This window comes from Pleurodeles waltl, chromosome 6 (genome assembly GCF_031143425.1).
Source record: "Pleurodeles waltl isolate 20211129_DDA chromosome 6, aPleWal1.hap1.20221129, whole genome shotgun sequence".
NCBI classification, from domain to species: domain Eukaryota; kingdom Metazoa; phylum Chordata; class Amphibia; order Caudata; family Salamandridae; genus Pleurodeles; species Pleurodeles waltl.
This window is the reverse complement of record NC_090445.1, coordinates 1,544,172,269-1,544,190,324: the sequence shown is the minus strand read 5'-3', so window position 1 is coordinate 1,544,190,324 and position 18,056 is coordinate 1,544,172,269. Positions and strand designations below refer to the sequence as shown.

Here is an 18,056-nt window from a genome sequence, read left to right as displayed (position 1 = left end):
CAGTTCCTGCAGGGGGCAGATGTGAAGCACCTCCACCCAGAGCAGGCTTTTGTTTCTGTCCTCAGAGAGTACAAAGGCCCTCACCACATGGAGTTAGAAACTCGTCGCTCAGCAGCAGGCTGGCACAGACCAGTCAGTCCTGCACTGAACAATTGGGTAAAATACAGGGGGCATCTCTAAGATGCCCTCTGTGTGCATTTTTTAATAAATCCAACACTGGCATCAGTGTGGGTTTATTATTCCGAGAAGTTTGATACCAAACTTCTCAGTATTCAGTGTAGCCATTATGGAGCTGTGGAGTTCGATTTGACAAACTCCCAGACCATATACTTAATATGGCCACACTGTACTTACAATGTCTAGGAATAGACTTATACACTGTAAGGGCATATTGCTGATGCAGCTATGCCCTCACCTGTGGTATAGTGCACCCTGCCTTAGGGCTGTAAGGTCTGCTAGAGGGGTGACTTACCTATGCCACAGGCAGCATTTTGTGTGCATGGCATCCTGAGGGGGGATGCCATGTCGACTTTGCCTTTTTCTCCCCACCAACACACACAATCTGCAACGGCAGTGTGCATGTGTTAGGTGAGGGGTCCCTTAGGGTGGCACAACATATGCTGCAGCCCTTAGGGACCTTCCTGGTCACAGGGCCCTTGGTACCACCGGTACCTTTTGCAAGGGACTTATCTGTGTGCCAGGGGTGTGCCAATTGTGGAAACAATGGTACATTTTAGGTGAAAGAACACTGGTGCTGGGGCCTGGTTAGCAGGGTCCTAGCACACTTCTCAGTCAAATCAGTATCAGGCAAAAAGTGGGGGGTAACTGCAACAGGGAGCCATTTCCTTGCACCTCCTAATCTAACCTTTACTTACCTCCCCCAGGAACTGTTGATTTTTGCAGTGTCCACTTTGAAAATAGCTTATTGCCATTTTTACAAAGATTGTATATGATATTGCTTTTATTCAAAGTTCCTAAAGTATCTAAGTGAAGTACCGTGCATTCAAAGTGTTTAGTGCAAATCTTGAACCCGTGGTTCTTAAAATAAACTAAGAAAAAATATTTTTTATGCTGGGGGACAGGGCTTCTTGGAGGCAGAAGATCTCTCAGAGGTAGTGTCAACAAGCCTAGGCAAATGCAACAGTCGCAGTGCTCAGGGGAGCCAGTCCAGTGGCAAGAGCAAGGGCCTTCAGTCTCCCATCTTGGATGAGACCCAGAGGAGACCACAAACTCACCATCTCTGTTGCAGGATCTTCACATGTCTAGAGACAGCACACCCCACACCAACTGGTCGATGATGCATTGAGATACCTGCAGTTGCAGGGAAGTGACTCCCCTCCAAGGGAGATTCCTTCTTGCTTCCTGGTGCAAAGAAAGTCCTTGTGACCTTGGAGAATGTACAGCCATGCATGTTTGGAGATTTCTTGAAGTATCAGGAACAATGTTGCAGTGCAAGCCTTCCTACCAGAAGCAGACTTGTTCGATTTCAGGAAAAGACCAGCAGCGGTTCCAGAGGCCAGGGGCAGAAGATGTCTCGCAGAGAGTTCCTTGTAGAGTCTTGCTTGACAAATCTGAGGACCCACCAACGAGGGAGCCCCTAAAAAACTCTAAAAGGGGGTTGGTCACTATTAGCAGTGACTTACATATTAGAGGGGGTCAGGGACTTCACCTGCCTGGCCTAACCAACCAGATGTAAATAAGATGGCCAGAGGCCCCTGGGTGCAAGATTGCAGAATCAAATGGCCACCTGGCAGAGCTCTGCGCGCCTCCCTAGGGGAGGAGCAAGATGGGGGTGGTCACACTCCTGACCTTTGTGTAGTTCTGCACCACAGCAGGAAGCCGGGGATCCTGAACTGGTGCAAACCGGATTATGCACGGAGGGCGGCAAATGTGCTCTTATAAGCAGTCTAGTGGCGCTTGGAGGCCGTACCCTCCCCCCAGCCCTTAGGCACCTAATACACAGTGAGAATTGGTCACACCTCTCCTGTAGGAAGTTGGCTCTGTATATACTATTTCAAAGTAAGAAATAGAGCGCACAGAGTCCAAGGGTTCCCATTAGAGATAATATAGTGGCAAAATTAGATAATTCTAATGCTCTATTTTGTGGTAGTGTGGTCGAGCAGTAGGCTTATCAGAGGGTAGTATTAAGCATTTGTTGTACACACACAGGCAATAAATGAGGAACACACACTCAAAAGACAATTCCTGGCCAATAGGTTTTTATATTGAAAAATATTTTTTCTTAGTTTATTTTAAGAACCACGGGTTCAAGATTTGCACTAAACACTTTGAATGCACGGTACTTCACTTAGATACTTTAGGAACTTTGAATAAAAGCAATATCATATACAGTATTTGTAAAAATGGCAATAAGCTATTTTCAAAGTGGACACTGCAAAAATCAACAGTTCCTGGGGGAGGTAAGTAAAGGTTAGATTAGGAGGTGCAAGGAAATGGCTCCCTGTTGCAGTTACCCCCCACTTTTTGCCTGATACTGATTTGACTGAGAAGTGTGCTAGGACCCTGCTAACCAGGCCCCAGCACCAGTGTTCTTTCACCTAAAATGTACCATTGTTTCCACAATTGGCACACCCCTGGCACACAGATAAGTCCCTTGCAAAAGGTACCAGTGGTACCAAGGGCCCTGTGACCAGGAAGGTCCCTAAGGGCTGCAGCATATGTTGTGCCACCCTAAGGGACCCCTCACCTAACACATGCACACTGCCATTGCAGATTGTGTGTGTTGGTGGGGAGAAAAAGGCAAAGTCGACATGGCATCCCCCCTCAGGATGCCATGCACACAAAATGCTGCCTGTGGCATAGGTAAGTCACCCCTCTAGCAGACCTTACAGCCCTAAGGCAGGGTGCACTATACCACAGGTGAGGGCATAGCTGCATCAGCAATATGCCCTTACAGTGTATAAGTCTATTCCTAGACATTGTAAGTACAGTGTGGCCATATTAAGTATATGGTCTGGGAGTTTGTCAAATCGAACTCCACAGCTCCATAATGGCTACACTGAATACTGAGAAGTTTGGTATCAAACTTCTCGGAATAATAAACCCACACGGATGCCAGTGTTGGATTTATTAAAAAATGCACACAGAGGGCATCTTAGAGATGCCCCCTGTATTTTACCCAATTGTTCAGTGCAGGACTGACTGGTCTGTGCCAGCCTGCTGCTGAGCGACGAGTTTCTAACTCCATGTGGTGAGGGCCTTTGTACTCTCTGAGGACAGAAACAAAAGCCTGCTCTGGGTGGAGGTGCTTCACATCTGCCCCCTGCAGGAACTGTAACACCTAGCAGTGAGCCTCAAAGGCTCAGGCTTCGTGTTACAACGCCCCAGGGCACTCCAGCTAGTGGAGATGCCTGCCCCCACTTTTGGCAGCAAGTCCAGGGGAGATAATGAGAAAAACAAGGAGTCACCCACCAGTCAGGACAGCCCCTAAGGTGTCCTGAGCTGAGGTGACCCCTGCCTTTAGAAATCCTCCATCTTGATTTTGGAGGATTCCCCCAATAGGAATAGGGATGTGCCCCCCTCCCCTCAGGGAGGAGGCACAAAGAGGGTGTAGCCACCCTCAAGGACATTAGCCATTGGCTACTGCCGTCCCAGACCTAAACACACCCCTAAATTCAGTATTTAGGGGCTCCCCAGAACCTAGCAAACTAGATTCCTGCAACCTGAAGACGAAGAAGGACTGCTGACCTGAAGCACTGCAGATAAGACGGAAACACCAACTGCTTTTTCCCCAGCCCTACCGGCCTGTCTCCCCACTCCAAGACAAACTGCAACAGCGACGTGTCCCCCAGGGTCCAGTGACCTCTGAAGCCTCAGAGGACTACCCTGCATCTAAAAGGACCAAGAACTCCCGAGGACAGCGGCCCTGTTTTAAAGAAACCAAAACTTGCAACAAAGAAACAACTTTTAAAGGACTCCACGTTTCCCGCCGGAAGCGTGAGACTTTCCACTCTGCACCCTACACCCCGGCTCGACCTGCGGAGAAACAACACTACAGGGAGGACTCCCCGGCAACTGCGAGCCCATGAGTAGCCAGAGTTGACCCCCCTGAGCCCCCACAGCGACACCTGCAAAGGGAATCCAAAGCCTCCCCCTGACCGCGACTGCCTGCTTCTAAGATCCCGACGCCTGGTAAAGACACTGCACTCGCAGCCCCCAGGACCTGAAGGATCCGACCTCCAGTGCAGAAGGGACCCCCAGGTGTCCCTCTCCCTTGCCCAGGTGGTGGCTACCCCGAGGAGCCCCCCCCCCCCCCCCCTTTGCCTGCCTGCTTCGCTAAAGAGACCCCTGGGTCTCCCATTGAAAACAATTGCAAACCCAACACCTGTTTGCACTCTGCACCCGGCCGCCCCTGTGCAGCTGAGGGTGTACTTTTTGTGCAGACTTGTGTCCCCCCCGGTGCCCTACAAAACCCCCCTGGTCTGCCCTCCGAAGTCACAGGTACTTATCTGCTGGCAGACTGGAACCGGGGCACCCCCTTCTCCATTGAAGCCTATGTGTTTTGGGCACCACTTTGACCTCTGCACCTGACCGGCCCTGAGCTGCTGGTGTGGTAACTTTGGGGTTGCCCTGAACCCCCAACGGTGGGCTACCTTGGACCCAACTTTGAACCCTGTAGGTGTTTTACTTACCTGCAAAACTAACCAATACTTACTTCCCCCAGGAACTGTTGAAAATTGCAGTGTCTAGTTTTAAAATAGCTTATTGCCATTTTTGCTAAAACTGTACATGATATTGTGTTGCTTCAAAGTTCCTAAGGTACCTGAGTGAAATACCTTTCATTTAAAGTATTGTTTGTAAATCTTGAACCTGTGGTTCTTAAAATAAACTAAGAAAATATATTTTTCTATATAAAAACCTATTGGCCTGGAATTGTCTTTTGAGTGTGTGTTCCTCATTTATTGCCTGTGTGTGTACAACAAATGCTTAACACTACCCTCTGATAAGCCTACTGCTCGACCACACTACCACAAAATAGAGCATTAGAATTATCTCTTTTTGCCACTATCTTACCTCTAAGGGAAACCCTTGGACTCTGTGCATGCTATTTCTTACTTTGAAATAGTACATACAGAGCCAACTTCCGACAGGAGGTAAGTAAAACACTTACAAGTCTCAGTTCTGGGGCATAGGCAGCCCACCATTGGGGGTTCATGGCAACCTCAAAGTTACCACACCAGCAGCTAAGGGCCGTCAGGTGCAGAGGTCAAAGAGGTGCCCAAAACACACAGGCGCCTATGGAGAACAGGGGTGCTCCGGTTCCAGTCTGCCAGCAGGTAAGTACCTGCGTCCTCGGGGGCAGACCAGGGGGGTTTTGTAGAGCACTGGGGGGGGGACACAAGTAGGCACACAAAACACACCCTCAGCAGCACAGGGGCAGCCGGGTGCTGTGTGCAAAGCAGGTGTCGGGTTTCAGGTAGAAAAAAAATGGAGGGACCCGGGGCTCACTAGCGGTGCAGGCAGGCACGGGGGGCTTCTCAGGACAGACACCACCTGGGCAAGGCAGCGGTCGCCTGGGTGTAACTCCTGCGCCGAGGTTCGGTGCCTTCAGGTTCTGGGGGCTGCGGGTGCAGTGTTGGTTCCAGGCGTCGAGTCCCTTGTTACAGGCTGTTGCGGTCAAGGGATGCCTCTGGATTCTCTCTGCATGCGTCGCTGTGGGGACTCAGGGGGGTCGTCTCTGGTTACTCACGGGCTCGCAGTCGCCGGGGAGTCCTCCCTGAAGTGTTGGTTCTCTGAATCTCGAGCCGGGGGCATCGGGTGCAGAGTGAGAAGTCTCGCGCTTCCCGCGGGAAACGTGCAGTCTTTGGAAGTTGCTTCTTTGTTGCAAAGAAGGAGCTGGTTTTGAACAGGGCCGCTGTTCACAGGAGTTTCTTGGTCCTTTAATGCAGGGCAGTCCTCTGAGGCTTCAAAGGTCGCTGGTCCCTGTCAGATGCATCGCTGGTTGCAGGTTTTCGAAGTTGGAGAGGCTGGTAAGGCTGGGGCCAAAGCAGCTGTTGTCTTCCTCCTTCTCTGCAGGCATGTAGGTCAGCAGTCCTTCTTCTTTCTTCAGGTTGCAGGAATTTGATTTCCTGGGATCTGGGGTGCCCCTAAATACTGAATTTAGGGGTGTGCTTAGGTCTGGGTGGGCAGTAGCCAATGGCTACTGTCCTTGAGGGTGGCTACACCCTCTTTGTGCCTCCTCCCTGTGGGGAGGGAGGCACATCCCTAATCCTATTGGGGGAATCCTCCAAACTCAAGATGGAAGATTTCTAAAGGCAGGGGTCACCTCAGCTCAGGACACCATAGGGGCTGTCCTGACTGGTGGGTGACTCCTCCTTGTTTTTCTCATTATCTCTTCCAGCCTTGCTGCCAAAAGTGCGGGAGGGCCGGGCATCTCCACTAGCTGGGATGCCCTGGGGCGCTGTAACAAAAGGGGTGAGCCTTTGAGGCTCACCGCCAGGTGTTACCGTTCCTGCAGGGGGGAGGTGTGAAGCACCTCCACCCAGCACAGGCTTTATTCCTGGCCACACAGTGACAAAGGCACTCTCCCCATGTGGCCAGCAACATGTCTGGTTGGCAGGGTCCCAGCACACTTTCAAATCAAAACTTTGCATCAGCAAAGGCAAAAAGTTAGAGGGTAACTGTAGGAAGTTGGCTCTGTATATACTATTTCAAAATAAGAAATAGTGTGCACAGAGTCCAAGGGTTCCCCTTAGAAGTAAGATAGTGGCAAAAAGAGATAATTTGAATGCTCTATTTTGGGGCAGTGTGGTCGAGCAGTAGGCTTATCAGAGGGTAGTGTTAAGCATTTGTTGTACCCACACAGGCAATAAATGAGGAACACACACGCAAAGACAATTCCAGGCCAATAGGTTTTTATATTGAAAAATATATTTTCTTAGTTTATTTTAAGAACCACAGGTTCAAGATTTACAAACAATACTTTAAATGAAAGGTATTTCACTCAGGTATTCCAGGAACTTTGAATAACAACAATAGCATGTACATTTTTGACAAAAATGGCAATAAGCTATTTTAAAAGTGGACACAGTGCAACAATCAACAGTTCCTGGGGGAGGTAAGTAAATGTTAAGTTAAGTTCACAGGTAAGTAAAACACTTACAGGGTTCAAAGTTGGGTTCAAGGCAACCCCAAAGTTACCACACCAGCAGCTCAGGACCGGTCAGGTGCAGAGGTCAAAGTGGTGCCTAAACACATAGGCTTCAATGGAAATAGGGGTGCCCCGGTTCCAGTCTGCCAGCAGGTAAGTGCCCGTATCTTCGGATGGCAGACCGGGGGGGTTTTGTAGGGCACCGGGGGGGGGGGGGGACACAAGCAGGCACAGAAAGTACACCCTGAGCGGTACAGGGGCGGCCGGGTGCAGAGTGCAAACCGGCGTCGGGTTTTCAATAGGAATCAGTAGGGAGACCTGGGGGTCTCTTCAACGATGCAGGCAGGCACGGGGGCTCCTCGGGCTAGCCACCACCTGGGCTAGGCAGAGGGTCGTCTGGGGGTCGCTCCTGCACTGGAGTTCGGTTCCTTCAGGTCCTGGGGGCTGCAGTGTGGTTTCCAGGTGTCGGGTTCCTTGAAGCAGGCAATTGCGGTCAGGCGGAGCCTCTGGGTTTCCTCTGCAGGCGTCGCTGTGGGGGCTCAGGGGAGTCAACTCTGGCTACTCACGGGCTCGCAGTTGCCGGGGAGTCCTCCCTGTAGAGTTAGTTTCCGCAGGTCGAGCGGGGGCATCGGGTGTAGACTGGAAAGTCTCACGCTTCCGGCGGGAAACGTGTGGTCTTTAAAAGTTGCTTCTTTGTTTCCAAAAGTTGCAGTTTCTTAAACAGGGCCGCTGTTCTCAGGAGCTTCTTGGTCCTTTAGATGCAGGGTAGTCCTCTGAGGCTTCAGAGGTTGCTGGACCCTGTTGCATGTATCGCTGTTGCAGTTTTCTTCGAAGTAGGGAGGCAGGCCGGTGGGGCTGGGGCCAAATCAGTTGTCTCAGTCTTCATTGCAGGGCTTCAGGTAAGCAGTCCTTCTTCTTTAGGTTGCAGGAATCTATCTTCCTCGGTTCTGGCAGCCCCTAAATACTCAATTTAGGGGTGTGTTTAGGTCTGGGAGGGCAGTAGCCAATGGCTACTGGCCAAGAGGGTGGCTACACCCTCTTTGAGCCTCCTCCCTGTGGGGAGGGGGGCACATCCCTAATCCTATTGGGGGAATCCTCCATCTGCAAGATGGAAGATTTCTAAAAGTAAGAGTCACCTCAGCTGAGGACACCTTAGGGGGTGTCCTGACTGGGGAGTGACGACTCCTTGTTTTTCTCATTATCTCCTCCAGCCGTGCCGCCAAAAGTGGGGTCAGTGGCCGGAGGGGCGGGCATCTCCACTAGCCGGGATGCCCTGTGGCACTGTAACAAAGGGGGTGAGCCTTTGAGGCTCACCACCAGGTGTTACAGTTCCTGCAGGGGGAGGTGAGAAGCACCTCCACCAGGTACAGGCTTTGTTCCTGGCCACAGAGTGACAAAGGCACTCTCCCCATGTGCCCAGCAACATGTCTGGTGTGTGGCAGGCTGGCAAAACTAGTCAGCCCACACTGGAGTCGGGTATGTTTTCAGGGGGCATCTCTAAGAGGCCCTGTGGGTGTATTTTTACAATAAAGTGCATACTGGCATCAGTGTGCTTTTATTGTGCTGAGAAGTTTGATACCAAACTTCAGTTTTCAGTGTAGCCATTGCGGTGCTGTTGAGTTCGTGATTGACAGACTCCCAGACCATATACTCTTATGGCTACCCTGCGCTTAGACACTTTAGGGGCATAGTGCTCATGCACCTATGCCCTCACCTGTGGTATATGCACACTGCCTTAGGGCTGTAAGGCCTGCTACAGGGGTGACTTACCTATGCCACAGGCAGTGTGAGGTTGGCATGGCACTCTGAGGGGAGTGCCATGTCGACTTAGTAGTTTTCTCCCCACCAGCACACACAAGCTGGCAAGCAGTGTGTATGTGCTGAGTGAGAGGTCCCTAAGTGGCATAAGACATGCTGCAGCCCTTAGAGACCTTCCCTGGCATCAGGGCCCTTGGTACCAGTTACCAGGGACATACCTGGGTGCCAGGGTTGTGCCAATTGTGGAGACAAAGGTACAGTTTAGGGAAATAACACTGGTGCAGGGGCCTGGTTAGCAGGGTCCCAGCACACTTTCAAATCAGAACTTGGCATCAGCAAAGGCAAAAAGTCAGGGGATAACCATGCCAAGGAAGCATTTCCTTTCAGTAACCATGCCAAGGAGGCATTTCCTTACATCTCCCTTGCAGGAAATCCTTTGTTTTGCTCCTCCGACCTGAGCCTGGCTTATCAGCAGGAGGACAGAACATTGTCTGGGATCAGCAGCAACACAGACTGGCAACTGGACCCATAAGGCTGAACAGGCAGAACTGGGGGATCTCCCCAAGGAACCCTCAGAGTACAGAGTACCTGGTATCATGCAACTAACACTGGAATCTGTGTAGCTGCATGATTCCAACATTTTTTTTTTTTATACCAAACATGCCTAGGTTCTGAGTACCCATTATGTAGTTGGACTACTCATGTTGACCAGTGTCCAATACATACCTTAAGGTGGATTCCCCGCACTCGAGTCCAGAAATTGGTGTGTAGTCTGCAGGGGTACCATGCTCATGCAGGGGTACCCTCACACGTAGAGCTATGCACCCTGCTGTTGGGCTGGAGAGCCTACCAGAGGGGTGAAGTATGTCAATGTAGTGGTTAGGTTTAGCAGTGAAAGGGTGCATGCACCCTTTCACACAGGCTGCAATGCCAGGCCTGAAGTCACAGTCTGCCTGGGCTCCTATGGGTGGCATAATACATGCTGAAGACAATAGGGGACCCCCTGGTGTACTAACGTCCTACGTACCGCATACTAGGGACTTACATGTGTGCACCAGTATGGCAATTGCGGTTGTGAAAGGTAAATAACTAAATTTAGGGGAGAGAACACGGTCATTGGGGTTCTGTTTGGCAGGATCCTAGTGAACTACAGTTCAAGCACACTGCCATTAGGCATAAAGTGGGGTTAATTGTAGGAAGCTGGCTTGAGGTGTGGTGGACACCTATGGCGTTAGCACCTTATAGAAGGTCCAGGCAACCCCTATTAGTGCATGTAGGCAGTGTCTAGGAAGCCTAGTGGTAGCTGTGGATGAGCAGCCAAGACTTATGTAGGAGACATGACAAACTTATGAAATAACACAATAGTCACACAGCAACTTATCACACATGAAAGAACTTCACAGTGTTACAAAATTAAAGGTACTTTATTACAGTAACACAAGTCTAGATTACTTATAGGTAGTCCCCACACTGGAGGTAAGTACACACACTTGTCACTTAGCCAGTGTACATCTGTTCGTGGCATGTTCCACTTCAGATTCACATGCTATGCACAGGTCCTGCCATCTAGTGTTGGGCTCGGAAAGTTACAAGTTGTTTTTCTTCGAAGAAGTCTTTTCGAGTCACGGAACCGAGTGACTCCTCCTTTTCGGCTCCATTGCGCATGGGCATCGACTCCATCTTAGATTGTTTTCCCGCATAGGGTAAGGTAGGAGTGATAGAGTGTAAAGAAAGAGATGTCCATGCAATGGAATAGAAATGTATAAACATATGTACAAATTTTAAATGTAACTTAAACGGCTACAGGCTCCCGGGGAGGAGGGAGGGCGCATGTGAATCTGCAGCGGAACATGCCACGAACAGATGTACACTGGGTAAGTGACATTTTCATTCGATGGCATGTGTAGCTGCAGATACATATGCTATGCATAGACTACAAAGCAGTAATCCTCCCCTAAGCGGTGGTCAGCCTGTAGGAGTTGAAGTTGTCTGAAATAATGTTCTTAGTACAGCCTGTCCTAATCGGGCTTTTTGTGCTGCTAACACATCTACACAGTAATGCTTGGTAAATGTATGAGGTGTCAACCAAATGGCTACCGTGCAAATTTTTGTTCCCTAGAAATGCCACTGTTGCTCCTTTTTTCCTAGTAGAGTGCGCCTTTGGCGTAATTAGCAGTTGTCTTTTAGCTTTTAGGTAACAAGTTTGTATACATTTCATTATCCACCTGGCTATGCCCTGTTTTGAAATAGGATTACCATTATGGGGTTTTTGGAATGCGAACAACTGTTTAGTTTTACGAAATGATTTTGTTCTGTCGATGTGATACATTAGAGCTCTTTTAATATCTAATGTATGCAGTGCTCTTTCAGCCACTGAGTCTGGCTGTGGGAAGAAGACTGGGAGTTCCACTGTTTAGTTTAAATGAAACGGTGAGATGGCTTTTGGTAGAAATTTAGGGTTTGTGCAGAGTACAACCTTATGTGAACTTGTATAAAGGGTTGTTCAATAGTTTTATGCTTGTATCTCACTAACTCTTCGTAATGAAGTGATTGCCACTAGTAATGCTACTTTCCAAGTTAGGAATTGAATCTGACAAGAGTGCATGGGTTCAAATGGTGGACCCATGAGTCGTGTAAGTACAATGTTAATATTCCATGAGGGTACTGGTGGCGTTCTTGGAGGTATGATTCGTTTTAGACCCTCCATGAAAGCGTTAAGGACTGGTACCCTGAATAGGGATTTGGTCTGTTTATTTTGCAAATAAGCACAAATTAAATTACTGTGAGATGTATTTTGATGGATGAAAAAGCTAGATTTGCTTTTTGTAGGTGGAGTAAATAACCTACAATGTCTTGTATGGACGCATCTAAAGGTGTTGTGTTTTGCTTGACAGTAGAAAACAAATTTGTTAGCATAACGCTGCCTGGTGGTAGGTTTTCTTGCATGTGTAATGACTTCCATACACTCTGGTGGAAGATTTAAATACCCAAAATCTAAGATTTCAGGAGCCAGATTGCTAGATTGAGCATCGCTGGATTGGGGTGTCTGATCTGCTGTTTGTTCTGTGTCAGCAGGTCTGGCCTGTTTGGGAGTTTGACATGTGGTACTATTGACAGGTCTAGCAGTGTGGTGTACCATGGCTGGCGTGCCCACGTTGGTGCTATGAGTTTGAGTTTGTTTTGACGCAGTTTGTTGACCAAAAATTGAATGAGCGGGAGAGGGGGGAAAAGCGTAAGCAAATATCCCTGATCAGTTGATCCATAGAGCATTGCCCTTGGACTGAGGGTGTGGGTACCTGGATGCGAAGTTTTGGCATTTTGCGTTGTGGTTGGTGGAAAACAGATCTAGCGTTGGTGTCCCCCCGCTGGCAAAAGTATTTGTGAAGTACCTGGGGGTGAATTTCCCACTCGTGAGTTTGTTGTTGATCTCGACTGAGGTTGTCTGCTAACTGATTGTGAATCCTTGTAATGTATTGAGCTACCAGGTGAATGTTGTTGTGAATTGCCCAATGCCAAATCTTTTCTGCTAGAAGGAAAAGTTGTGATGAGTGGGTTCCTCCTTGTTTGTTTAACCCCTTCGCTGCCAGGCCTTTTCCCCCTCCTGTGCCAGGCCTTTTTTTGCCTATTTGGGGCAGTTCGCGCTTAGGCCCTCATAACTTTTTGTTCACATAAGCTAACCAAGCCAAATTTGCGTCCTTTTTTTCCAACATCCTAGGGATTCTAGAGGTACCCAGACTTTGTGGGTTCCCTTGAAGGAGGCCAAGAAATTGGCCAAAATACAGTGAAATTATTATTTTTTTTTTTTTTAAATGGAAAAAGTGGCTGCAGAAGAAGGCTTGTGGATTTCCCCCCGAAAATGGCATCAACAAAGGGTTTGTAGTGCTAAACTCAGCAGCTTCCTAGCTTTCAGGAACAGGCAGACTTGAATCAGAAAACCCAATTTTTCAACACAATTTTGGCATTTTACTGGGGCATACCCCATTTTTGCAATTTTTTGTGCTTTCAGCCTCCTTCCAGTCAGTGACAGGAATGGGCATGAAACCAATGCTGGATCCCAGAAACCGCAACATTTCTGAAAAGTAGACAAAATTCTGAATTCAGCAAGGGGTCATTTGTGTAGATCCTACAAGGGTTTCCTACAGAAAATAACAGCTGAAAAAGAAAAATATTGAAATTGAGGTGAAAAAAACATCAATTTTTCTCTATGTTTTACTCTGTAACTTTTCCCTGCAATGTCAGATTATGGAAAGCAATATACCGTTACGTCTGCTGGACTCCTCTGGTTGCGGGGATATATAGGGCTTGTAGGTTCATCAAGAACCCGAGGAACCCAGAGCCAATAAATGAGCTGCACCCTGCAGTGCGTTTTCATTCTATACCGGGTATACAGCAATTCATTTGCTGAAATATAAAGAGTAAAAAATTGCTATCAAGAAAACCTTTGCATTTCCAAAAAGGGCACAAGATAAGGTGCTGAGGAGCAGTGGTTATTTGCACATCTCTGAATTCCGGGGTGACCATACAAGCATGTGAATTATAGGGAATTTCTCAAATAGATGTCTTTTTTACACACTCTCCTATATTTGGAATGAAAAAATGTTTTGCTAATCTATGTTCCCCCAAGTCTCCCGATAAAAATGATACCTCACTTGCGTGGGTAGGCCTAGCGCCCGCGACAGGAAACACCCCAAAGCGCAACGTGGACACATCCTAAATTTTGGAAAAACACAGAGGTGTTTTTTGCGAAGTGCCTACCTGTAGATTTTGGCCTCTAGCTCAGCCGGCACCTAGGGAAACCTACCAAACCTGTGCATTTCTGAAAAATAGAGACCTAGGGGAATCCAAGGAGGGGTGACTTGCGGGGCTCGGACCAGGTTCTGTTACCCAGAATCCTTTGCAAACCTCAACATTTGGCTAAAAAAACACATGTCCCTCACATTTCTGTGGCAGAAAGTTCTGGAATCTGAGAGGAGCTACAAATTTCCTTCCACCCAGCGTTCCCCCAAGTCTCCCGATAAAAATGATACCTCACTTGCGTGGGTAGGCCTAGCGCCGGCGACAGGAAACACCCCAAAGCGCAACGTGGACACATCCTAAATTTTGGAAAAAAACAGAGGTGTTTTTTGCAAAGTGCCTACCTGTAGATTTTGGCCTCTAGCTCAGCCGGCACCTAGGGAAACCTACCAAACCTGTGCATTTCTGAAAACTAGAGACCTAGGGGAATCCAAGGAGGGGTGACTTGCGGGGCTCGGACCAGGTTATGTTACCCAGAATCCTTTGCAAACCTCAAAATTTGGCTAAAAATACACATGTTACTCACATTTCTGTGGCAGAAAGTTCTGGAATCTGAGAGGAGCCACAAATTTCCTTCTACCCAGCGTTCCCCCAAGTCTCCCGATAAAAATGATACCTCACTTGTGTGGGTAGGACTAGCGCCCACGAAAGGAAAGGGCCCAAAACACAACGTGGACACATCACATTTTTTTATAAAAAGCAGTGCCTACCTGTGGATTTTGGCCTGTAGCTCAGCCGACACCTGAGGAAACCTAGCAAACCAGTGCATTTTTGAAAACTAGAAACCCAGGGGAATCCAAGATGGGGTGACTTGCGGGGCTCTGACCAGGTTATGTTACCCAGAATCCTTTGCAAACATCAAAATTTGGCCCAAAAAACACTTTTTCCTCTCATTTCGGTGACAGAAAGTTCTGGAATCTGAGAGGAGCCACAAATTTCCTTCCACCCAGCGTTCCCCTAAGTCTCTCGATAAAAATGGTACATCACTTCTGTGGGTAGGCCTAGCGCCCACAAAAGGAAATGGCCCAAAACACAACGTGGACACAACATATTTTTTCACAGAAAACAGAGGTGTTTTTTGCAAGGTGCCTACCTGTGGTTTTTGGCCTGTAGCTCAGCCGGCCCCGGGGGGGGGGGGGGGGGGGGGGGGGGGGGGCAGAAATGCCCTAAAATAAATTTGCCCCCCCAACCCCCACCCTCCCCCGCCGGGAGCGACCCTTGCCTACGGGGTCGCTCCCCCTGCGTGACATTGGCACCATAAAACAAATCCCCGGTGCCTAGTGGTTTCTGCCCCCTTGGGGGCAGGTTGACCTAAACTCAGCCAGTCTGCCCCCAAGGGGGGCAGAAATGGCCTAAATACAATTTGTCCCCCAAGGGAGGGACTTTTGCCTGATGGGTCGCTCCCCATCTCTAAAAAAAAAAAAAAAAAAAAGAAAAATTCCCCTGGCGCCTAGAGGTTTCTGTCCCCCCCCCCCCCCCCCCCCGGGGGCAGATCGGCCTAATAATGGAGCGACCCTTGCCTACGGGGTCGCTCCCCCTGCGTGACATTGGCGCCAAAAAACAAATCCCCGGTGCCTAGTGGTTTCTGCCCCCTTGGGGGCAGATTGACCTAAAATTGGCCAATCTGCCCCCAGGGGGGCAGAAATGGTCTAAATACAATTTGCCCCCCCAGGGGAGCGACCCTTGCCTGATGGGTCGCTCCCCATCTCTAAAAAAAGAAACAACGAAAAAAAAAAACACAAAAAAAAAATTGCCCTGGCGCCTAGAGTGTTCTGCCCCCCCCCCCCCCCGGGGGCAGTTCGGCCTAATAATAGGCCGATCTGTCCCCCGGGGGGGCAGAAATGGCCTAAAATAAATTTGTCAATAACAATAAAAAATAAAAAAATCCCTGGTGTCTAGTGATTTCTACCCCCCTTGGGGGCAGATTGGCCTCATCAAAATAGGCCAATCTGCCCCCAAGGGGGGCAGAAATGGCCAAAATATAATTTTCCCCCAAGGGGAGCGACCCTTGCCTAAGGGGTCGCTCCCCACCAAAAAAAAAAAAAATGGTCCCTGGTGCCTAGAGGTTTCTGCCCCCCCTGGGGGCAGATCGGCCTAATAGTAGGCCGATCTGTCCCCCGGGGGGGGCAGAAATGGCCTAAAATAAATTTGTCAATAACAATAAAAAATAAAAAAATCCCTGGTGTCTAGTGATTTCTACCCCCCTTGGGGGCAGATTGGCCTCATCAAAATAGGCCAATCTGCCCCCAAGGGGGGCAGAAATGGCCAAAATATAATTTTCCCCCAAGGGGAGCGACCCTTGCCTAAGGGGTCGCTCCCCACCAAAAAAAAAAAAAATGGTCCCTGGTGCCTAGAGGTTTCTGCCCCCCCTGGGGGCAGATCGGCCTAATAGTAGGCCGATCTGCCCCCAGGGGGGGCAGAAAGGCCTTCCCGAAAATATGCCCCCCCTGGGAGCGACCCTTGCCCAAGGGGTCGCTCCCTTTTGTCAATAACAATAAAAAAAAAAAAAATCCCTGGTGTCTAGTGGTTTCTACCCCCCTTGGGGGCAGATTGGCCTCATCAAAATAGGCCAATCTGCCCCCAAGGGGGGCAGAAATGGCCAAAATATAATTTTCCCCCAAGGGGAGCGACCCTTGCCTAAGGGGTCGCTCCCCACCAAAAAAAAAAAAAATGGTCCCTGGTGCCTAGAGGTTTCTGCCCCCCCCTGGGGGCAGAAAAGGCCTTTTCAAAAAAATGCCCCCCCTGGGAGCGACCCTTGCCCAAGGGGTCGCTCCCTTTTGTCAATTTCAATGAAAAAAAAAAAAATCCCTGGTGTCTAGTGGGGTTTCAAAATCCGGATTGCAAGCAATCCGGCTTTTGAAACCCTCGGAGGGACTTCAAAGGGAAGGAAATACTTTTCCTTCCCTTTGAAGCCCCTCCGGGCCTCCCAAGTGATTGAAAAAGAAATGCTTTTGCATTTCTTTTTCAATTGCGCTGGAAGCAGAGCTTCCAGCGCTACGAGGGAGGCCCCTGTGACACATCAGCGCGCGCGCTGACGTCACATGGGGGGGGGGGGGTCGGGGGTGGAAGGGGAAGGTCTTCCCCTTCCATCCCAGACTTGGGGGGGGAGGGGGGTGCACGGGGGGCGCGCTAGCGCGCCCCCAAGTTCCCCTGTGCCATGGACGAGATGATTTCGTCCAAGGCACAGGGGAACTGTAGCCTTGGACGAGATCATCTCGTCCAAGGCACAGAAGCGGTTAAGTAGTACATTGTGATCATATTGTCTGTTCTGACAAGAATGTGTTTGTGAGCAAGAAGAGGTTGAAAGGCTCTTAGTGCTAGGAGACTGCGAACAGTTCTAAGTGATTTATGTGAAGCTGCTTCTGTTTGTTGTTCCACTGTCCCTGAATATTGCGATTGTTGAGGTGTGCTCCCCATCCAATCATTGATGCATCTGTTGTGAGAATGGCGTGAGGCACAGGGTCTTGAAATGGCCACCCTTTGTTTAAATTTGTGGGATTCCACCACTGAAGCGAAATGTGAGTTTGGCGGTCTATCAACACTAGATCTTGGAGATGACCTTGTGCCTGTGACCATTGTTTTGCGAGGCACTGTTGTAAGGGCCACACGTGTAACTTTGCGTTTGGGACAATGGCGATGCATGATGCCACAATACCTAGCAGTTTCATGACAAAACGGACAGTGTAGTGCTGGTTTGGCTGAATTTTTGGCAATATGGTGTGGAACGACTGCACTCTTTGTGGGCTTGGCCTTGCAAGCGCCTTTTGAGTGTTCAGTGTAGCTCCTAAGTACTGCTGCATTTGCAATGGTTGCAGGTGTGATTTTTGGTAATTTATTGAGAACCCTAGAGTGTGTAGGGTATCTATTATAGAACGTGTGTGATGTTGACACTGTTTTTGAGTGTTGGCTTTTATTAGCCAATCGTCGAGATATGGGAATCCATGCATATGTTGTCTCCTTATGTATGCTGCTACTACGGTAAGGCATTTTGTAAAGACTCTCGGGGCTGTTATACCGAAGGGTTATACCTTGAATTGGTAATGTTTTCCTTGTATAACAAACATGGAGGTATTTTCTTTGAACTGGATGGATGGGTATGTGAAAATACGCATCTTTTAGATCCAGTGTTGTCATAAATTCTCCCTGTTGCAGCAGTGGGACTACATCTTGTAGTGTTACCATGTGAAAGTGTTCTGATCGGATGCAGAGATTGATAGTCCTGAGATCTAATATTGGCCTTAACGTTTTGTCTTTCTTGGGAATAAGGAAGTACAGGGAGTAAACCTCTGTTCCTTTTTGCTGATGCAGCACTAGTTCTATGGCTTGTTTGAGTAATAGTGCCTGTACTTCTGTTTGTAACATTGCAAGATGTTGAGATTAAAGTTTGTGCGCT

At 48.9% G+C, this 18,056-nt stretch overlaps 1 protein-coding gene across 2 annotated transcripts in view; it reads right to left on the bottom strand.

The window, feature by feature from the left end:
- UBE4B (ubiquitination factor E4B) overlaps positions 1-18,056 on the bottom strand; it is a 658,693-nt gene that overhangs the window by 320,829 nt on the left and 319,808 nt on the right. The gene's annotated exons all lie outside the window — the stretch shown is intronic.